Source organism: Trachurus trachurus (genome assembly GCF_905171665.1).
Source record: "Trachurus trachurus genome assembly, chromosome: 8".
NCBI lineage: Eukaryota > Metazoa > Chordata > Actinopteri > Carangiformes > Carangidae > Trachurus > Trachurus trachurus.
The window spans coordinates 31,767,669-31,791,826 of record NC_139905.1 but is presented as its reverse complement, the minus strand read 5'-3'; the positions used below and the strand labels follow the sequence as shown (position 1 = coordinate 31,791,826).

The window sequence follows — 24,158 nt, the reverse complement described above, 5'->3', positions numbered from 1 at the left end:
TGTGGCTCACATTCACAGCTATACACACAAATAATGATGATAATGTGTAATGTCCTCAGGTACATTTTATTAAAATATTTAAGTGAAGGCTTATCACTGTCCAGATTCTGTCTTGTCTAATATCTAAATGTATCTCACACATACAGTACACACATACACACTCTACATTTGTACTTTCCTAATGTTATCTATGTAAACCTTGAAAACTAATAATTTTATTATAGAAAAAGATCTGAGCACTCCTGATTTCTAGATATCAAATTAACTTTTCTCCTCAAACTTTGCCTTCTTTCCCTAATCGACTGTTAAAGCAGATATCAGTGGAATGTTTTTGTTAATATAAGTCCTAAATAGTCCTATTTTCCGTCAGCAATCACGTACATGAAGTATTTCAGCCTAAACACGAGTCTCTCCGTCACTCTGCTCTGCTGTAACCCGAGGAGAAAATTTTCCTTGTGGGATACAAGTGTTATCCAATGAGGAGAGAGAACGGCATGAAGGGCTGTGTGTGCAGCCAAGGGATGCGCGTGAATGTGGTGACGTAGCACGAGGACCAATTGATGCCTGACAAGGGCGGGGGCTGCTAACTCATGGTGCGTTCAAAGAAACTCGTACTTTGTGTTTTTCCTTCCTGTGAAGTCATACCAGTTCGATCTGGTACGAGTTCACGGGTCGGAAGTTACGAGTGGCCGTTATAGGGAACTTTCACAGACAACAGGATGGTAAAAACACGAGCTACGGGTTACCTGGAACGCTACCAAGTCGTAGTTGTGACTTGAAGCTGTAACTTACGGTTTCAAAAGCCTGCCTTGAACGCAGCATTAGCCGAAACGGCCGTGAAGCTGATATCTGCTTTAATTAATCGACCAATGTTTCAACAGAACATGCCCTATGAATAAGACAATACCAAATTAACCAGAAAAGCCTATTCTACTCCCAGAAACAGCAGGAAAAATTACCAACTGGAAGCCCTTTGAGGTACAAGCAAACATCATTTTCCACAGTGCAGCTCTTGTCCCTGGACACTCCTCACCTGGTTAACATCCACACCTTTCACACTCTTCACTCTTCCAGTTGATAACACAGTCTTTCCTATATAGAGCTACAACTCAGGCCTAAACCTGGAGAACCCTAATGATATAATTTTAGTTTTATTCTCAGAATGAACAATTCCAAAGAGGACACAACAGTTGCATGATGGGTAAAGCGCAAGTAAAATCTTTGGAGTTTCTGTCAATAGTTTTCTGAATTTCTTGATTAAATTAATCTGGATACTGTAGATGTCATAATAGAATTGTGATATGTATTTCCTTATGACTGAAAAAATAGAGCCAACACAGAATTGTGAAAAACTGCAGTTCCTCTACTGACCACTAGAGTCTGACTCAGCACTGCAACAGTGACTCAGTCCCCATAGACTCTCTTCATGGCAAATGTATCAAAGGTGAATCTTTACAGTAACTCAAATTGTTGTGGGCAGTTGTTGACTGTGTGCTTAAAGGGATACGCCAAAAAAAATTTAAATTACGTATCTTGCCTCACTCCCGAGTCCATGACAAGCTGATAGACACCATCCTTTTGACTGTGCGTGCAGTAACAAGGGAGCTGGCGCACAGCTGATTAGCTTAGCTCAAAAACGCCGGACATCTATGGGTAATGGTATCCTGCCTCCTCCTAAAGTCATCAGAAACACTCTTCAACAACTCTAAACGGACTGATCTTCGTCTCAGAGCTGACAAAACTCTCCGGTAAGGCATCTTGAGCGGTCAAATGCCGGTAACGGGACGAGATCGGTCAAAAGGGAGGGTTCAAGCAAAGACGGTTTATTTTGGTTGAAGCTAGCTACATCAAGGGTAGGTTAGAGTGCTCCTATAAGTAAAAGCACTGTGTGGAAAGGGCAACGGGTGTTTTATTTTGTGAAAGCAACGTTAACCGGAAGTAACCGGAAATGCATTGGTCACAACAGCTAGCTTTAGTAGCGCCGAAGTTGATTTCATGTTAGCTCTAAACTCTGTATATCACTTTTCAAACATTTTTAGATGAGAAAGTAGCCGTTTAGATCAGCAGTGTGTCGTTAATTAGTCTAAATACCAGCTGTTTACAATTTTGTTTGAACAATTCGGCGCTACTCAAGCTAGCCGTTGTGACCAACGCACTTCCAGTTACTTTCACAAAATAAAACACCCGTTGCCCTTTACATACAGAAATGCTTTTACTTTGAAATAGGAAGCTAACCTACCCTCGATGTAGCTAGCTTCAACTAAAATAAACCGTCTTTGCTTGAACCCTCCGATCTCGTCCCGTTACCGGCATTTGACCGCTCAAGATGCCTTACCGGAGAGTTTTGTCAGCTCTGAGACGAAGATCGGTCCGTTTAGAGCTGCTGAAAAGTTCTGATGACTTTAGGAGGAGGCAGGCTACCATTACCCATAGATGTCCGGCGTTTTTGAGCTAAGCTAATCAGCTGTGCGCCAGCTCCCTTGTTAGTGCACGCACAGTCGAAAGGATGGTGTCTATCAGCTTGTCATGGACTCGGGAGTGAGGCAAGATACGTTTAAAAAAAAAAATGTTGGCGTATCCCTTTAAAGACGTGTACCCTGTCTCTTTGTCTAGCCTGGAGTTGGGCAGAGTCAGGTGCAGTGGAGCAGCTCACTCTGAGCTCCGACCTGCTCTTGACACCACAGAGCCTCATCCATTATAAACAGTCTATGTCTATCCACTGTTAAAACCTCATTTTCCACTATTCATTTATTTCTATCTGGACTATTACCAACTTTTAGTCTCTACTTTTCCAGTCCACAATCAATTACAGTTCTTGTGGTACAAACACAGCTTTAATCTATAAATTCATCTTGCGGGGATGTCATAGACACAAAAGACATATCTAATGGATAATATACTGTATTCAATAGCCCATACTAAATTTTCCTTTTAACTCAATTAGTTATGTCATTTATCAGCTGTTGTTTTAGTTATTAGAAGAAAATGACAGTTCACCTGCCAAAGACAAATTTAAAGGTAGCCTACATTGTGTAGGAATTCCTCCCATCTAGCGTTGTGGTTGTATATCACAAGCAACTCAGTCGTATTTTTCATGCTGCATTCACGTGAAATTGGGCAGACGGCAGACGGAGGACAGCCGCTGCACGTAAAGGCATAAACAAGCTTCTATGGTCCGTCAGCATGAGGCAAAACAATACACGTGACAATATGTTGTCATGGCGATGTCGTATTGTTTACCTGACCCACGTTTTACCGGCTTTCTCTGGACTTCTGTGACTAAAATGACATCTGGTTTGTTACCGACGGCCGTCTGCCCGACAGCAGGTGAATGCAGCATCAGTGTAACGCTCCATTCCTCCTCACTGCGTTACCGCGGTGACTTTTCACAGACGCCACCTCCACCTGAGCCGACAGCTCCGGTGTCTCCGCTGAGTTTCCGTGGTTTCCTACCGTCACGCTGCCACTGAACGTAAAAACATGGAGACACCACATGGCAGCAGCACCGAGCTTACCCGCTCCATGGAGATATGAATGATATGAACGGCTAATTCAGAGCTGAAAGGAACACACTTTGTTGATGGGGGGGATTACTGATTAATGAAAAACAGACTTTTGAACCAAATAATCGATTTTCCTGAATAGATAACAGGAGAAGTTACACAATGTACCTTTAAAAACAAGAGAGAAAAGAGAGGATGAGGTTGAAATATTCAGTGAAATATAATCGAGGTTTATCAGCAAAAGATCAACACAATTTGTCTAGTTTATAGGCTACATGTTTGATTCTTTCTGGGCAGTGAGTAGCTAGTGAGCTGGACAGGAAGTCATCACGATGCAGATATAGTTACATGGATCTTCTACTGAACTTCAAGAAACTGATGGGAGGGAGTGGAACTACTTTTTATTAATGTGATAGATTATTGTTTTAATTAGGTGTCAAAAATAAGAGAAATACCCAAAGCCCAAAACACAATAACATCTCATGAAAAGAATTAATTGAAAGAGAAACAGATACTGACAAACACAGAATTGGTTTTCAGTCAGTCAAACAATTAGCAGTAGGAGAGAGAGAGCGAGGGTAGGAGCATTAGCAGAAAGCACAGAATAATGATGATGAAAAGACAGGAGGATATGATGGAAAAGTGGAGAGAGAATAGTTTGAAAAAGAGGGAAAAGGTTGAGGTAAAGAAGTTAGGAAGAGCTCCAGCTCCTGCGAGAACCAGTAAGGAAAATGAAATGCTAATATTTAAGAGGAAAAGTGATGAATCCCACCTGGGCGAGGGCTGTAATAGGCCGCTGCATAATGCATGCAGCCCCAATGAGCACACGTGGGGGCCAAGGTTTTAATTTAAGTCCTCTGCTTTGTCGGTGTCTATTAGAGACAAGCTCTGTGGCTATCCCTCTGTGGGTTTAATTATCCCAACAGAGGAATGTGAGCAGATAGCTCTGCTTTGCTTGCTCTTTTACAGCTTTATGCTGCTGGAGGTTGATCATTTCCAACCAATCCCAGCTACACACTCGTGATGAAGAGAGAGACACACAATGCTGCGGGGCTGAGCATCTCTTACGAGGCGAAGCCGCACTTCAAAAAGATGTTTACTGCTTCTTTTTTCGGCGCCGTGATTTGTTGTATTTGTGATGTGATACGCTGTAAAACTACATTTTACACGTCCTAATTCTGGCCAAGGACGAGTTCAAATGAGACAAACTGCATTAGATTATAGAGGAGTATGTGGACATGACACTTCAAGTATTGGGAAACACAGGGTGTAAATTAGATTTGGAAGGGAACATGTCACATGTAGTAGGCCTATTAATTATTTTTCTCATATTTATAGTTCTATGTCTGGGAACACACAGTCTGTGTTGTATGTGCGTGGCAGCTGCGTCACTGACCTGCTGCTGTTGCCGTGCTTGTATATGTGTGTGTGTGTTCTCATTGGCTGCGTGTCTGTTGTGTTGCTGCTACTGTCAGCTGTGCACACAGACACAGTACATGTGCAAGTGACTCCAGTGTTCCATGTCCTAATTAATTCATCATTTATTTGTAATCAGAAGATGTCATCATGTTTTCAATCCTGTTTTTGTGTGTTTGTTTCTTTGCTTGGTTTTATGTGAATGCTTTTATTTTGAAATGTGCTTGTTGCTTCAAAATTGAGAAAAGGAAACTATAATTTAATTGATTTTTGAAAATTTTTTGAAATGTGTAAAGTGAGAACTAATGTAAAATACAAATGTGTTTCAATGTGGAATAAGCTCAGTGATGAGTTGAAGACATGTAGTTCTTTGTTGAGTTTTAAGAAAGCCTGACATGTAAAATAATGAAAAATTATAAAATACAGTAATTATTACTTTCATTTTATTATTCTGGATTGTTGACATTCTAGGTAATTTAATTTCATAGAGTGTAAAGGATAGGCAAATATAAGCCTTGGGCTTCAGCCTATTCCTTTTTCGGTCACTATGATACTTTCTTTTTTTTGTGTGTGTGTGTGTATGGTTGCAATTGTGTATAATATGTGTTGGCTAAATTGTTCACACAGAATGGTTGATTTTGATGTTGGTGTTGTATGACCGAAATAACCAAATTTCAAATTCAAAAAATTCATATTTGTAATATACAGTTTTTAGTAATAACAGTGTCTGTTTCATGTGTACAATATCATATTGTGTTTTATAATGCAGGTGTAAATGACGCTGCAACTAAGCAGCATTGATTACCAGCCTCTGCATTGAGAGCAGGTGAAATCAGGGAAGTAGTTTTTGCATATTGTTTCAATTCAAATCAATTTTCATTTAGTAGTGCCAAATCAAAACAAACATTATTTAAAAAACTATTATAGAGAGAAATCTAACAGTTCCTACCTCTAGCAGCACTTGGCAGCCGTAGGAAAGAGAAACTCCTTTAATATAGCACACTTCATAACTTCCTGTTTATGGAGGTCTGGCCCATTTCAAATGATATGACAATATAAATTCTTCATTAGCCTTTTAAACAGCTCTGACACTTTACTACAGGTTATATACTTGTTTATATATTGGACTGACTGTGCCGCAATAACAAAAATTGTATAGGTTTTCCATCATCAAACACTGGCCTTAGCTTCTATCTGCACTATTCATACAATGGACACATCAATGCGCTCTGAATCTACTGCATTCTGGGTATTTGTGGCCTTGAAAAGTTTCCAGGCCAGACAGCTTCAAACAGCTGTTTCCCACAGAGTTGAGACGTGGAAATGCCTCATGGGCCGTCAGTTGAAAGTTTATAGGTCGGCAGAGTCTCTTGGTCTTTGGGTCGTACAGTCTCGCAGGCTTTTCTCTCTTTTTTTTCCACCAACTGATGAAAAATGGGTCTGTTTATTTTTAATGGCAGCAGATAGTTTAACTCTGAGCTGATATCTGAAATCAGAGATTGGATTAGATTTGGTTGGTCACATTACAAGCCAGTGGCAATACATAAGTCTAATTGAATGAATCTTTTAAACTATCGCCACATAAACATCCTCCGACTCATTTGACCATATTCACCTTAATATATTATATTTCCATCCAAAGTTACATTTTCTTCAAAGTTAAAATGTGTAAAACAGCCATATACTGTAGTAATGTAGCAGCAGAAGACCTTGAATGTTCTTGTTAATCATTTTCTTTAAAGCTACACATCCTGTGGGCAGAATTGATTTCCTGCCAGTAATTTAAGAATTTCATTTGTGCAGAGAGACTCAATATAGGGCACATCACACCATGAAGTGAATGGAAGAGCTGCTGCTGACCTCACAGCTTTGCTGAAGAGCTCCACTGGATGAAAGATAAAGTATCTTTCTCACCCGGAGTTCATTTAATTTGGTCCAGGCCAAAGAAAAAGAAGGTAGCTTTTATCCTTCTTATTACAAACCAACCAAGAGGTGTAAACATGAGGTCTTATGGGCTGACAGATGAGGTCATTTGTTGGATGATCCTATCCCACGATGCACTCTTTGAAATCTGAATTTGACTCTTTTGGGGTTTTTTTTTCATGAGGTCTTCTTGCTTTGACCCCCAGTCTAACCTTAACCCTGTCAAAGTGGTGTGTCCAGGGAGCAAGCTGCTCTTGGTGTCAGGTCACCAGTGTGTGAATAGGAGGCAGAATGTAAGGTACTTATAAAGGCTGTACATAAAAGCCCTTTTACCCTTTATTTATATTCTCTGTTGTCACAAAAACCAGAGAAAGAATGTTCATGGGCCTGGGTAATAAAGGAAGCAAAATAAGTGCATGCCAAAAGTGCTGAAGAGGTAGGAGTGAAAATCTATATAAAAAATACAGTAGGCTATAATATAATAATGTGTGAAGTTACTGTGTGGTCTGTGTACTACTGTATACTGTGTAGTTGTATACATTTTAGGGCAGAACTTCAAAATACTGCAATTGTTAAGGTCCCATATAGTGTAAAGGTGGATCTCCATGTTCCATGCACACAGCCTGTATTCAGAAACTGAGCTTTAAAGACCCCCTTCCATGAAAATCGTGTTTTTCGTGCTTTTCACATGTTCCTGTGGCATTTTTCTTGTGTTAGAGCACATATCAGCAGAAAAGGAAGTGCAAAATTGCATTTCTGAGTTTTTCTGCCTTCAAACTGCTGTGAACCAATGGCAGACGCAAACTGGCAGTTTCAGGGAGACTGGAGCTGACGTGTCACAGCTCCAGGGGAGGGCACTAGTGCTACAAGCTCCCGCCCCGCTCTGCATCTGGCTCAGAGGTGAAAGGCTTGACAGCTCGGTGTAGCTGTCAAGGTATAACAGGTATAGCTCACCTGGTAGAGCAGCTTGCACCGTGAGCAAGGACTATGCTCCAGTCTGGGGTCGGGATAACTGGCAGCACTACAAGTATCACCCCGACCAACCATCGTCCACGACTGATGATGACCCTGCCTGAGTTCATAGGTCATCAGGGAGGCGCTCCAACAAACTGTGTGTGATGCTCGCGGTTTTTGCTCAGATATGAAAAAGAAAAGGGAAAAAAAGCGATGGTGGGCCCATTCCTGGGTCAGGACAACATGACTGTCTGTTCTTCAGAGAGAACATGAGGAATGTTTACAAATGTGTAAACCTCAAAACCATTAACTTTCAGTGCGTACATGAAGCGAGCTTCACTGTGTGTAAACAATGGGTCAGAGCACTCTGTCATCCTATTGGTCAACATCAAGGTTCATGCCATAGATGTCAAACTAGGTAAAGAAATTAAAAAAAATTCTAACATGCTAGATTTTCCGTCGGCGCGACAAAATCGTGTGAAAATCGGCTTGAATTCTTGTATTCTGATCCTGCCTTAAAGGGAAATTGTGTAACTTCTTCTGTTATCTATTCATGAAAATCGATTATTTGGTTCAAAAGTCTGTTTTTCATTAACCAGTAATCCCCCCCATCAACAAAGTGAAGTGTTCCTTTCAGCTCTGAATGAGCCGTTCATATCATTCATATCTACATGGAGCGGGTAAGCTCGGTGCTGGCTGCCATGTGGTGTCGCCATGGCAGCGTGACGGTAGGAAACCACGGAAACTCAGCGGAGACACCGGAGCTGTCGGCTCAGGTGGAGGTGGCGTCTGTGAAAAGTCACCGCGGTAACGCAGTGAGGAGGAATGGAGCGTTACACTGATGCTGCATTCACCTGCAGTCGGGCAGACGGCCATCGGTAACAAACCAGATGTCATTTTAGTCACAGAAGTCCAGAGAAAGCCGGTAAAACAATACCACATCACCATGACAACATATTGTCACGTGTATTGTTTTGCCTCGTGCTGACGGACCACTTGTTTACATAGAGGCTTGTTTATGCCGTTACGTGCAGCGGCTGTCGTCCGTCTGCCGTCTAACCGATTTCACGTGAATGCAGCATGAAAAATACGTTTGAGTTGCTTGTGATCTACAACCACAACGCTAGATGGGAGGAATTCCTACACAATGTACCTTTAAGTGCAGACAAGATATCTGCAATATTTTTTATTGGATTGCTCATAAAACGGCCAACCAATAAGAGTAGAGGCTCACAGCCTTCTCTCTTCTGATTGGTCCACCAACCTAGAACTAGACAGCAACAATGGGCCAGTTGAGCAGATGTGAACTGTGTTAATACAACACTCACTGAAACATCGATGTCTAACTCTGCTGTGGCTCTTTTGAGGATGTAATGTATGCGTGCATGTGTGTGCATGAGTGTGTGTGTGTGTTGTGTGTGTGTGTGTGTGTAAAAGGCAGAGCGAGGAGGCAAATAGGCTGTCAAAATGATTAATTCCCTGTTTGAATGACCCCATGTTCGTCTCTGTCGACTTCCATCTACTCTCATTCTCTTACCTTTCTTTTCTCCCCTCTCGTCTCTGCCAGCCTTGTGACTCGTTACCGCTCCGTCCTACTCTCCACTTCACTCTGCTTCTCTCTTCTCCCTAATCACTGCTTCCTCTCAGACGGTCTACTCGCTCTGTCTTTTTCTCACTTTATCTCACCTGGTCCTCTCTTGACATTCATTCTTGTCACTCAAGTCAAACCGATCTGAATCTATTTTCACTTATACCTCCTCCTCTTTCGTCTCCACTGCGCTTTAGAAGCACAAAGTGGAAAAACACATGACTCCTGTTAGTTTTTCCTGTGATTATTTATATGCTTCATATGTTTTAAAGGTATAATATGTAGGAATTCCCCCCATCTAGCGGTGCGGTTGCATATCAGAATGTATTCTTGATGTTGCATTCACCTGAAATGGGGCAGATGTCAGACAGACAACAGACACTGCATGTAACAGGATAAACAAGCGTCTATGTAAACAAGTGATCCACCAGCACGAGGCAAAACAATACAGGCCTGACAATATGTTGTCATGGTGATGTCGTATTGTTTACCTGACCCACGTTTTACCGTCTTTCTCTCCTCGAGTAAAATGACATCTGGTTGGTTTCCCGACGGCCGTCTGCCTGACTGCACCTGAATGCAACACCAGTGCCGTCGTCCTTCCTCACACTACACAGTGGTGACAGTTTTAACAGGCCGAGCCCACAGCTCCGCTGAGTTTCTATGGTTACCTACGGTCACGCTGCCACTCAACGTAAAAAATGGCTGCCTCGGTTTGGTGCGTCGCCCACTTACTGTATGTATTTGTAACGACTTGTAACAACTCATTCTAAGGTACCAGAAAGCTTTCATTTGTATGCGGGTGTGATTCCACTTCAGTGAAATACGTATTAGGAATCGGTTTGAATCGGACCTCATACAAAGGGAACAGGAGAACCTCAGTGCTTTGAAGTGAAACATTCCCACATTTCAACAGCTAAACAACATATTTTGTCAAATTTAATTCCCACATTTTCCCAAATGTTTCAATCACTTGTCAAAGCACAGAGGTGTGTGATTTTACCCCTGGTGACAGTACGTTTCATTTGCTCTCTGTGACTGACATCATATCCTACATGCACCTGCGTCAGTGTTGTGGTTGTCTGCCAGTAGCTCAAAAATGACTGTTATCCAGATTAAAGCCACATTTCTAAGACTTTTTTTTTTTTTTTTTTTTTTTTACACCTTGCTCATTTTCAACTGCATATATTAAGAAGATGAAGGATTTTAGTTATCAGACATTTGGATCTGAAGTTACCAAAGGAAAAAAAGATGAGCGGAAATGAGCAGTAGCTCAGCTCCCAGCACCTCGTCTACCACAGAGTCTTGGTGAAACACTGACTCTTCATCACCACACTGCTTTAGTCAGCGCTATGGTTAATCCCCTGGTCCAGAGGAGCAGACCTCTCAAGATTACTGGGCTTACAGTAAAAACCTCCTGAACATCTGGATCACAAGAGAAACAATAGAAGTGATGTTTATTACTCAGGAGAAGCTGCAACCCGGGCAGTGGTGGTAAAGATAACCTCCATGATCCCTCACTAGTTCATAAGGTCACTGAATACTACATCCTCTACCCAAAGTGGGTAAAGATATCTGGTAGAGCACATGACTGACTTTCTCATTATCCATCTAATTGTAATTTATTTGCTGGCAAAGTGTCTGATTGCATCCACAGAGGTCAACATCAGATCTGCTCCCTTCAAACTTCAGATTGGCTCTGATTTGTATTGCTGTGATGATGATGATGATGTTCAGCTCAGTAGAAACCAGAACAGTTACTAATGTGCTGTTATAAAGTAACTGCTACACAACGCTACTTTTTTCAATAACAATCAAAAAAGTTACTGTTTCCTTCGTTATATACAATTTTTTTACTGATTGGAAAAAAGCTGTTTATCTGGAACTAACCAACTCATTCAGTATTCCTCCGCACAGGCAGGCTGTACAGTGATACAGCACGTCGGGAGCATGCCTGTGCGGAGGAATACTGAATGAGTTGGTTAGTTCCAGATAAACGGGGGTTAGATTTAGGGGGAGAAGTCCAAGTAATTTGACATATTTCAGCACTTTATTTTAAAAACTAATGCAATAGTTAGGCTACTTTTCCTAGTAATTAGTTACATTTATAATGTAGTAACTCAGTTACTTTTTGGGGAGAGTAATGAGTAACTATTAATTACTTTTTTTTAAATTAAAGCCCCTGTACAGACTTTTCATTTAGTGTTTATTTTGGCGGCCCCCTGTGGACGAAAGCGGCAGAATGAAGACTGCATTTCCCACTGTCATGAAGACGTTTGTCTGGCCGGCGCGTGTAGATTTGTTTTGGAAACATCTTTTTTTTTTTTAGCAGCGTAATGTATCTATTGGTATGGTTTCGTCAGTGGTCCGACCCGACCATGCCTTCCAGAGGTCTAGAATTAGACGACTTAGAAATAGCTTCACCCTGATGGGCTTATTTGCTGTTGTAGGTAACAGAGACACATCAGCAGAAACCAGAGACTTTTGCGTATCCAGTTAAAAGCTCCGTACCGGGGCTTTAATTACTTTTAAAGTAACCTGCCCAACGATGCTAATGTGTCAGGAAATTCACATCTCAACAACTGTTGTACCTGGACAATGTCTTCAAATGTCTACAACCAAGTGCTGCTTCCATCAGTGCTTCTGGGAAGTCATAATGTAGATGGGAATGTTTTCTGGCAGACGTGCTGGATGAACAACCCTGAAAAAATGGTTTTGTTTTATATAAATTTAAATTTATTGCAGAGCTAAGATCTGGATCATTAGCACACTCACACACTCTTCAAAGCGAAGTTCAAACCAGATCAAATGGATGACGCAAAAGTAACAGAGTCACTAATTACAAACACACAAACTGTCATTTGTCTCTCGGCCTTGAAACTCAGCCTCTCCTCTAACAGACCTCTCTGTAGATTATCATTTAATGCCACATCAGAATTAAACTAAATTTAATAAAGAAATTCAAATTGTCTCTGGGTCAGTTAATGAGAGATTGTCATCACGGATCAATTGCTGTGTGACACCAGTGGGTGTGTGCATGTCATGTCATGGTTTTTTGTGCGTGTGTGTGTGTGTACTGGGGCAGTTCATGAGATAGGATATGACTAATGAACTGTCAAACATACACACACATACATGCATACACACATGTAGCGTCTAAACCATTAGTAAAATGTCAGCGTGCTGCTTCAAAGTCTTTGTGAAGACGGTGGTATCCGTCTTATCCTGCCTTCCTGGAGAATCTCTTTGCTCTGAATGTGAAGGTCACTCTGTCACCGCGTCACATGGAAATGAAGTTTGACGACTTTTTTCAGAATTGTGTGGGTCACAAGTTGACAAATAACAAACTGCATAGTGGTGTTAAGCTGTTGACTGGCTATTAATAACCATCCATCTGAAAAGGACTGATAGCACCAGGGGTCGCGTTAACCGGATATTTTCCGTCATTGACCGTTTTTTTAAAACGGTGACGGAAAAATTTTGAGGCCATCCGTCATTTTGACAGATTGCAATTCACACCCATGGCTGTCTGGCCATGTGCATTTGTTTACAATGAAGCCGGCGGATAATCAATAAATGGAGCGGTGGATGACGATATAAAACATAGGCTATACAATGTCACAAAGTCACTACGGTGAGAATTAGATTAAAAAAGAAAAACTCACAGCTGGCTGGTGCGCTCAGTAGAAAACGCTGTAGTACATACCCCAGGCCTGTGTGGAGCGTGTGTGGCGCTGTTAGTGCTGCCACACAAACACCAACAACAGAGAAGAAGACAGAAAGCTTCCCCGCAGTATTCAAACTCCTTCAAGTGGATTAAATGTTGATGGGAGTCGTGTCAGTGCAAATATGACGGTCGATAATGATTTAACGGGCGAGATTCAGCTGCAGTGTCCGAGGGACCGACAGTAGTCAGCTGTTAAGTTACGTAGCTGTAGCTACACAGCGGTGTGTCTCGGTACAGGTAGAGCGGTGGGGTAGGACATCACCGTTTCACACACTCGCCGCGCACAACTCTTCTAAAGGTAACGTTAAGCCTTCTTTTAATGTATTTTGCCCGCCGTGGCATTGTTTATAACACGTTAAGCTGAGTGGGGTTTGGTCCTGTCTGAATTTGTGCTGCATCTGGCTGTGTGGTCTATAGCTTCAGTTGTTTCAGTGATGCGCAATGGCTGCGTGCGTGCGTGCGTAAAAGAGAAATGAGAGGCACAGAGAGAGAGAGAGAGAGCTAACGCCAGTGCACTATGCGATGTCTATGTGAAAACGTGCTCCTTTGGATGTTTTGGTATAACATATGGGTTAGCATGTTGATTGTTGACAGAAAACTGATGTCATCATCAGGTATTTACGTTGTATTTAGATGTTGAGTGGCAGAAAGTGACCCCCGCATTCACTGACTGACCCACGGTTAGATGTGCTCTGACGCAGACTCTGCTCCGGAGCATACTCTGTTCAATTTGTTTGGACTTGATATGAATTAAACATGAATTAAAATTGAATGCTATTGAATATGGCATTATTATCATTTTTAAAAAATTAAAGTGACCGGTAAAAATAGATTATGACGGAATTTTTATGACCCCGTCAGTCAAAATGACCGGCGACGAAAAAGTCTAGCGCAACCTCTGGATAGCACCGACCTACAGAGCCAGTAGCACAGTGAATGACAGCTGGGTTAGTATGTTGAAGTAGAAACAAGAAGGAAGACGTGAGCTTATTCTTGATAAAGCTTCTTCCATCCTAAAAGATCAAAGGTTGCACATGGCTCAGCTGACTGAGCACTAATGGGATTAAAGGGATAGTTTAACATTTTGCCAAAACCGAAATGTAAAAGTAGGTAATGGTAAATTCATGCAAAACCGCTGATGCGCATTCCCGTCGGGGGGCTGAAATAACTTGCACTGTCAATTAAAGGTAACAAACCTACTTCTAAAACTATAGGGATTATGGCAGTGGGCCAATTTGTCAAAATGTTGAACTATCCCTTTAAACATTCCTAGAATCAGGAGAGAATTGGGGAAGACTGCCTTTCAATTCTATGCCCCTCAGAAGTGGAATAACTCACAGAACTGTCTGCAACTTGATCACCTTATTTCTCTAGATAGCTTTAAAGGGATAGTTCAACATTTTGGCAAATTGGCCCATTGCCATAATCCCTATAGTCATAGCAGTAGGTTCTTTACCTTTAATTGTCGGTGCAAGCTATTTTTAGAACGGCGGAGCAGAGCTGTGAGCTGCTCAGAGCTACGCTACGGAGGCTAATGGGATTTCTTGGTTTCCCTCATCTAACTCATCAAATACACAATCCAACAACTCCACAACGCTCTGGTGGACAAGTTGTGAGCTGCACATTCACCACGCTATGAGATAATAACACAACGTTACCAGACAGAGTTGTTTTAGAGGGAAATGCAGAGACTGCTTGATGGAAAACTGCCACTGGAACGCGCATCAGCGGTATCTCATAGCTGGTTGTCCATGAGAGTGGACAAGTTGCACAAAGTGGAAAAACACTTGGTTGTCAGCACGAACGTCAGCTATATAGCAAAAGCAGGGTGTTAGTTAGTAGTACTGTATCATAATGAGACATGAAACTATAATTTCATCATTTAAAAAAACCCTGTGACAATACTGTATTAGGATATTTGACAGGAACTGAAACATGACATTTTACAGTACAAATATTATTAAATGTTACTTGTATAGAGGTTATGCACTTGACGTCATGGTACTCAGAAGTCGCTGTGGAACACTCAGTAAGTGGCAAAAAGACGAGTGGCAGAGCCGCCAAAGTTTAAAATCGACGAAAGTAACAAAGCGTTTTTCTCACAAATCTGTAACTTGGTCAGCATGTACAGCATGCATCTTCTAACAGAACTGCTAAAGATCTTGAGGATACGTCTTATTTTGACCAAGTTACATTCAAGAACCTGTTTTCAATGACGGAAAGTAAATTCACGCGAGTGGTCATTTTTTTTTCGATCAATCAGCTGTGTTTACAGTTTCAGGTGTCGTAGTTCTGATGGTTGGACAGATGAATTAGTTCTCTAACACATCCTACAGTTTGACTGGTCAGAGTTTTTCAGTATAGAAGCAACTCAGGTTTAAGTGTTGGGAGTCACTGTCAGGACAGTAACAGCTGTAATCTCGTCCCTCTGCACAGTAACAATGATCCTGTCTGTCACTCTGCCGGTACCGCGGTCACACTGTGTGTTACAGGATTGATTAAAACACACAACATAAACAATGTGACCGTATCAGACATGTAGATACTGAAGGAGGAGGGCAGAAGCTTTAGTTTCTGTTTAAATCTAACGGCTGATTGAATTAATTTTCAAGTAATTTAATGAGTTCTGGCAACATGTCAGTGTCCGTGGACCAGATGGTTTTGGGGAGCTGCTACGGATCATTGTCGAGTCCTTCTGACCTCAGTTTGTTTTGATGCTACATATTTTACCCGGTTTTGCTGTGTCCACCGCTCCTTCACCACGTGGAGGGAGGTTTGTTTTGCCAATCAGTCCAAACAAAAGCGGCGTGTCCCAGAGCAACGTGACGTAAACGCATACCCTCTATTAAATTCTGAGAGAATTCTTCCAATGGTCTAATAGAGCATAATACAGAGAAAGGAAAAATTCTGAAAATGCAAATAAGTAGTAAAATGAGTCATCATTGTTCTTATGCCTATAATAAGTAAATGTAAATAACTGCAATTCATTACTGAGTTTCAATGATTTGCAAATGTTTGCCAAAACAAAAAAAGTCATTAAAACAATTCTGACTCCACAACCTAATACAGTATAAAGTGCTCCACAGACTCCATTACTCGCAAGTGAAGCTACATACATTTTATCCAGATGTCCCTCCAACATGTAACCGATGTAAATCTTCGATAGGAACTCTAGCACATTCATTCTGGGCATGTAGTAAACTTTATTTATTTTGGAAATGTATTTTTGAGTGTTTTTCTAAGGCTTTTGGTAAAAATCTGGCACCCAACCCTCTGGTGGCTATTCTAGGGGCCACAAGTGTCCTTTCTTCTGTTAATACATTTGAAAGAAGAGCAGTTCAGTTTGGGATGGTGATCGCTAAAAAGCTGATTTTACAAGTGTGGAAAATGGACTCTGTGCCTACTTATAATTTATGGTTGGGAGAATTGTCAAATACTTTACATCTGGAGAGACTGAGATTCTACAATGAAGATAGAGGGGATACGTTTGATAAAACATGGGACCCAGTACTGAATTACCTTAAAAATGTGAGCTCATAGACACTGGCTATTGTACAAAACCTCGTATGATGATGTATATGTCTACTGACCTATTTATTTTACTATTATTTATTTATTGTATGTGTTTTCTTTTTTCATTTTTCTCTTCATTGAAAATCAATAAACATATTTCCAAAAAAAAAGCAAAAAACAACTCTGACTCCTGATTTCCCTACAAAATGCACTGCAGGTCCTCACAGAGAAGATTTTTTCTGAGCTCGCAAAGTCACATTTTGCAGCCGGAACCGAAAACCATCTACAAAATATAAACTTGAAGATAAGAGCTTTCCGGAGCGTTGAAGCTGGGACTCAGGATCCCCCATGCTTGACTTTGCTCAGGGCCTGTCAAATCCCTGACTCAGTGGCCGTGCAGAGCAACAGGGCGCCGACAGATGCGCGGGGGGTTTGTATAAGTTACACAAAAATGTACAGTACAGTAGGTGTTCTTTAGCAGAGTTTGTGCGGTAGAAAAATGTATGTAAATGCGTCGTGTAAACTCTGAGCAACAAAGAAATCTGTTGCAGACAGTAGGAGCCAAAACAGCCAATCTGTTGTGCAGCAGCTTCTGAGGAAACTCACGAGAAGGTCGAGCACAAGAGGGGCTGGCCTGGATTCCACGGTAACACACAGGTGTGCACTGCACTGCACTACACTACACTACACTACACTACACTACACACAGGCAAAGTCAAACGTGTCAAATTTTGTTTTTCCACTATAACCTCCACAAACGCACACGAGCAATGCAGACCAACACATGCTCCCACATTTGCTCTCAATTTCTGCCATCATTTTTCACACACAAACACTGGCTTTCTCTCACTTGATCTTCACAGCATACTCCCAAACACACACACACACACACACACACACACACACTGGCCAGGACAGATGGCTATGCTATGTGCTCTTGCTCAGCAGATGCACAAGAGCATTAATCATGAAACAAGACTCAAACAGAGGATTTAACTCTTACTACAGTCGAGCTGCTTCCTGTAAAAGAGAGCAGATTAATTTGCCTGTCGAAGATCATTGACAGTCAGGTCTTCTGCAGCAGAACAGATGCAGATGCGCCACATCACACCAAAAGGAATTGGTTATGTGAAGACTCATTTCACGTCATGAGACTGCAGATTCCTCAGATGTCAGGAGTTGGTGGAGATAGAAGCAGATAACAAGGCCAAATCTTACAAATAAATGGCTGATTACTGGATACTGTATGTTATTCTGAAATTCTCTTTTCCTGCGTTTTTTCCATTGGGGTGAGATGTTGCAGTAATAATGATGGATCACATTCACAAACCCTGTGGTTCCCAAGACTAACAGTAGTGAAATTAACTGTATATTCCTCCCACCAGGTGCAGCCACAGTCCAAATGTATGCACAATGTGAGACTCTTTGGATAAAAATGGCATGTGATTAGTTTAAAGGGATAGTTCACCCAAAATTCAAATTTCACTCATTATCTACTCTCCCTCATGTCGACGGGGAGCTGTGAGAATTTTCAGAGTCCTCCGTTCCTTCTCTGAGTTACGGGGGGGTCCGCGCAGCAGTATTTGTCCATATAATGGTTGTCAATGGATACCAACTTTCTTCGTCCAAAAAGACACACCAAAAAACATCCAAATACCTCCATACTGCTCGTATGTAATGTCCCTCTTGTATTGAAGCCCCGACATGAGAAATTGTTCCGCCGGTCAGACACAGGAAGAGCAGTAAACTGAGACACTGGGAGCTTCCGCTACAAACAAGCTTAAAATATAGACTTATTTAATTTTTTTCGGAACAATTTCTCAAGTCGGGGTTCAATACAAGAGGGACATTACAGACGAGCAGTATGGAGGTATTTGGATGTTTTTTGGTGTGTCTTTTTGGATGAAGAAAGTTGGTATCCATTGACAACGATTATAAACAAATACTGCTGCGCGGACCTCCCCGTAACTCAGAGAAGGAACGGAGGACTCTGAAAATTCTCACAGCTCTTAGTCGACATGAGGGTGAGTGGATAATGAGTGAAATTTGAATTTTGGGTGAACTATCCCTTTAAGTCTGGCCAGTAGCCTAAACAGTTGGCACACACACGCAGTCGGTTCATCATTATAGTTGTTGGGCGTGATGGAGTACTGCAGCTCAGAGATGCTCTGCAGGAGAGGATGGGAACAAAACCCATCCTGAACATGTGGTGTGGTGTGTGTTTTCTGCTCTGTGTAGTGTGTCATTTAGTATGCATGGCTGCTTCATACATTTACAGTAGCGGTTTACAAGATCCTGGGCAAGGAGTAAATATATCAACCACCAGAGCGCTTGGAAATGTGTTCAAATGTCAAGAAGTGATGCAGACTCTGCTGTTGTTACAAATAGGTTCTCTAAAATTACAGATGGTTACAAGAAATGGTTGTAGTTTTGCTATTACTACAGTACATAGCTGTTGGTGACTAAATGAATGAAGTCTGATGACTGATTAATGCTGCTCTACGACGGCAAAGTGCAGTGTCTGTAAAAATGCCAAAGAAAAACAGCTTTTTGTGTTTTTCATTGTCAGGTTTAAGCATCAAATAACTACCAAGTCTATAACTGATTAGATAAAGGTGGACTGAATTAAATGTATTTTGTAGTTTGTCTTTCTGACCAATTTTGACTGTTTTATGGCAGATACTGCACTTTGGCTTGGTATTAGCTACAGATACTTTGCCTTGGTTTTACTCCAATTATAGAGTAATTCTAGAAGTAGGGAGTACAGTACTCTTTGCAGATACTGCACTTTGCCTTGGTTTCACAGTGCCTTTCTGGATGGACAGCCCAATAATTCTGGAAATTTTAGCAGTACCAATATCAAATTCTACCAGAAGAGAATATGCACTTTTGATTGGTCAAAAAATAAATAAATAAAAAAATGCAGATACTGCACTTTGCCTTTGTAGGGCTGAATTGTAGCAATACAGTACTCGTAGTAGACTGGTACTGTAATGCTGGCTGTCTCTCATGGCCGTGATATACTTGCTGCAAACGCGAGCGCATCATGGCTGCCACGCGTTACCTGCGTCCGTTTGATGTGTTGACCGTGTTCAGTCGCACATTTGGACGCGAGGTGCTGTGATGCGTGCGCGAGTTGCAATATTGACATGACCACTAGAGGCACTCGATCAGACCAGAACAGACAGAGTCACTGTCAGAGCAACGGTAGAAAGAGAGGCTGAAACTCAATGCGTCCATGTCATTACATAGTGACAGGCGCCTGTCAATATAGTTGGTGACAGATCTGTGGGGCTTTTCACAATTTCCGGATATTTCTGTTGTCTGCCCCAAGTGGAGACCGCCAGTATTGTGCATTTTGGCTGCAACAAGTATATGATCGGCACAAACACGATGCGTTGCGTACGCGTACGTTTGATGAAGCGGCGAGTATATCATGGCCCTGAGGGTGTATTCAGACTTGTGGCTCCTTTGCTTTGTTCCGATTCAGCGGAACAATTGTTGCATTTTTATTTTGGGTCGTTTGTGTTCACATGGTAACAGTCCCAAGCGGTCCAAAGTTGTAAAACAAATGCAATGTGTGAACCAACTGTTCTCTCATTGGTCAGAAGTCTTACCTAGAAGGAGGAGGAGGTTACCTGGGAAAGACGATGCATGACATAGAGTAGACGTCTCAACGGATCTGAAAATTTAAATCTGACACAGTCCGAAGCTCGGACCCAATCAGATCTGAGTCATTTGTGTATATGAGCAGCTCACCTCTCCTCAGAAACCTCTGGCCAATAGTGACTCACTGTAGCCTCCAGTCTCCACAACACATTATGACTTCTTGTCTTATAAATGCAACAATGGCTAAAGCTCTTCTTAAGAAACAATCACAAGCACCTGCTTCGTCAAAAAATATGTTTGGTGGCAGAGAGAACTTAGAAAACTCTAAATAGCTCCTTTATCTGCAACACACATTGGGGGTGAAATTACTGTCAGCTGCATGTGATATTTGCACATAAAATCTATCTCCTACTTCCTCAACATCACATAAACTACTGAAATGAGACGGTAGAAGCAGAGAGATATTCCACATGTACCAGTTGCTTCTCTGGTGCATCACACTCTGACAGAGCTGTTAGCAAAGTAACTTGGCTGGAAGCCAGAGAGAGGCTTACCTTTTTTTCTTCTTTTTTTTACCTCTATTCCAGACAGTGAAGTGCTGAGAGACAGCTGCAACAGCCTGGGCCTCCAGCTGAACCCAAACTGGGGGTGTTGCAGCTCATGATCAGTGTCAGCGTCCGGCTCTACACATGTACTGTAGCATGTCTATGTCTATTTACAGCCCCACTGACAAACAAGGAAGCCCCCAGCGGAGGAAACCGGTCAGAAAACCTCCAGAGGTCGGACAAGTCTGCAACAGCAGCAGCTCACAGAGACGACTGAACGCTGTAGATCAATGTTACCCAGACTCATGGTTATGGTGAAAAAAGTTGACCCCTGTCCAACCCCTATAACAATATGGAGGTCAAAAAATATGTTTTTATATCACAGTAGAGATAACAACATTGACAACAAGAGAAACATGTAGGAAACTCAGGGAGAATCACTGTCGATTCTCCTTCTGTCTCTTCACTCTTTGCTCTTCTTGTTGCTACAGTTAGATATTTTGATGATCCAGTTTTTTTTTTGTTTTTTTTTTCAGACTGAGATAACAAAAAAGTATGAGGTGTATATGATGTGGCCTGGCCAAACATTTAAAGGTAGGGTTGGAGATCTAATTTTGGCATTTTTGATAACTGATCATTACCAGACAGAGTTGTTTTGGAGGTAAATTCATGCAAAACAGCTGATGCGCGTTCCTGTCAGGGGCAGTTTTCCCGCAAGCAGTCGCTACATTTCCCTCTAAAACTACCACGTCTTGTAATGTTCCGTTGTTATCTCATAGTGTGGTGAATGTGCAGGTCACAACTTGTCCACCAGAGCGTTGTGGAGTTGTTGGATTGTGTATTTGATGAGAGAAACCAAGAAATCCCATTAGCCTCCGTAGCGTAGCTCTGAGCAGCTCACGGCTCTGATCCGCCGTTCTAAAAATAGCTTGCACTGACAATTAAACGTAACAAACCTACTGCTATGACTATAGGGATTATGGTAATGGGCCATATGCCAAAATGTTGAACTATCCCTTTAAAATCCTCTTCACACCCCAATTGCAACCAATTAATTAAATGCTTTTTCACAAAAATGAAAAGAGTCAGTCACCTACAGTATGGAGCGGGTAATCCTGTAAAATCACCATCCCAGTTGGATCATGATGTGTCAGTCAAACTGCTGTCACCGAAAGACCACGGCCCGAAGACTGTGAAGATGTGATTATGAACAAAAGGAGGAATTCTGTGATGCCCGAATGGTGTAATGACTCTGAGAGAGATCACTGCACATAACTCACGTATTTAATTATTCATCCAGACAATCAGTACAATTAATAGCTAGTGCTTTGTGCTGACCACATTAGAATTTCATGAGTGTTTGTTTTTTGTTTCTTCTGAATGCGGAAACGATGTTAAAAGTCCAAACTCGGAGATCACTGAAGTGTCTACAGTACGTATTGTAGGAGATAACTTTCACACAATTTGTTGTTCTTCTGCTGAATCATCTGCCGACCTACTTCAGCTGTTTGGTCTACTCTTTGAAAATGTTCCCCTATCACACACCTGTGCTGACAACAGCTCTATTTTTTTCATTTTATAGACTTTTTTTTTTCTTCTGCACTCATAGTTTCAATTTCATGTAGTGACACGAGATGGTTCATTTGTTTCTGAGCTGATTTTCAGACCAATAACAGAAATGCAGAGCGGGAGATTGTCTTGAGAGTCAAGCGGCACAAAGGCCAACTGGGATGACTGACACATCACTGCTGCTGTCTCTTCTCTTTAAGTCACCGACATCAAATGCTCTTCAGCTCCAACCGTGGGTCAAGCTGTAAAAACACTGGATCCCTCAGTTGCTTTGATGTGGTTTTGACACCACCTTTCATGGCCGATGGGCATGTTGTTCAAACTCCACACCTCCAGTTCTAAACTTTCTATTGAACATTCTGAGGCTCCCAGCCGAAGCCGTGACAGCTCTGATAGAACCATCAAGGTTTGAGAAGAACTTCACTCTTGAACCAACACTTGAGCTCCGATCACCTCCCATACGACCGCCAGTTCAACACATCACTGTTTAACATTTATTTCAAATCTTATTTCGTTTCAAAGGCATTGAAATGTGGTTGAAAGCTCCAAACACAGTTTTTATATCAATATATTATATTCTCAGACTTCTCCAACATAATATAATTGTCAAAGGAGAGAGTAGTGCTCCCAATGTCAAGGAAACTGATCTCACTGCTAAAGACTCGAATAGAGTTGAGTGCAGTGCTTTAAGTGGGAAAAAATAAGTGCCGGTAGTCCCCTTTTCAGCTGTTGGCTGGTAAATTAGGTGGTAGGCGATCGATACCAGCACATCATAAATGACAGGCTACATTCAAATATGATGCTGATTTTTTTTTTTAAACGTTCAATTGAACTTTCCTGAAAGATTTTTAAGAAGTATTTTCAATTTATTATCTGTGAATAATGTATGACGACAAATAAAATCAGTATTTGTTATTTGAAGTTTACCCACTTCATAAAGTGTCCCTATCCTGTCCTAATTGCTGTTTCTTTTGCGTCAACAAATTATTGCCAACATGAGTTTATTCACTATTAGGGTTGTTCGGTATACCGGTACTAGATTGGTACCGGGTTACTGAGGCATTTAAAACGGTACTATACTGCGCTTAGATGGGACCGGTACTTTCATTTTGCACCGCCGGCAGCGGTGACGTCGCCACCTGAAGTCGCCGCATTGTAATTTGAGCCGAGGCGAGTGCCGGTACTCCGTACCAGTGCGTACCGGCCCACTTAAAGCACTGGCTGAGTGAAGTACCATTTAATTTCACCATCAGAATCTTTTAAGGAGCCTGGTGAGTAGAGAGAACAACCTGCTGGGTTAAAGTGCCGATGTAGGCCTACATCTTCAAGCATCTCAGAAAACATCTCAATCCATCACAATAAATCCAGTCAATCAAGGTAAAGCCAACATTAGCAGTCAGTAAATCACACAGAACACAGCTGAGTGTGCCAAAACCATCCCAATATGAGAATTGTTGATATACAGTGAAAGTCAGAACACACGGTTTCACTATCAATCAAGCAGTTCTGAGAAAATCCGTCATGACTTTCCCGCCACACAGCTGCCGCTAAAGAATTGGAAATTCTGAGCTACTGTTAAATAAAGAAGCAGCTTGCATTAAAACATCTGTGTAAAGCCATCCCACTGGACAGCTCCATATAAACCTAGAGAAGGAAGCAGCGTGGACTGTGGATTTGACTCCTGGCAGGATTAAGGCCCCCCCTCGGAGCCTGACTGTGAACACAGCACTCTGTCTAAAACCATTCTGGACAGGAGCCCCCCAGGGGGAGGAAAGGTGCTAAGAGATTTTAGAGCAGAAAGTCACAGGCTG

At 41.8% G+C, this 24,158-nt stretch overlaps 1 protein-coding gene across 1 annotated transcript in view; it reads right to left on the bottom strand.

The window, feature by feature from the left end:
- Positions 1 to 24,158, bottom strand: part of LOC310990402 (carbonic anhydrase-related protein 10-like) — a gene marked incomplete at both ends in the record, with an annotated part of 246,495 nt that overhangs the window by 56,766 nt on the left and 165,571 nt on the right. The window lies entirely within an intron of this gene.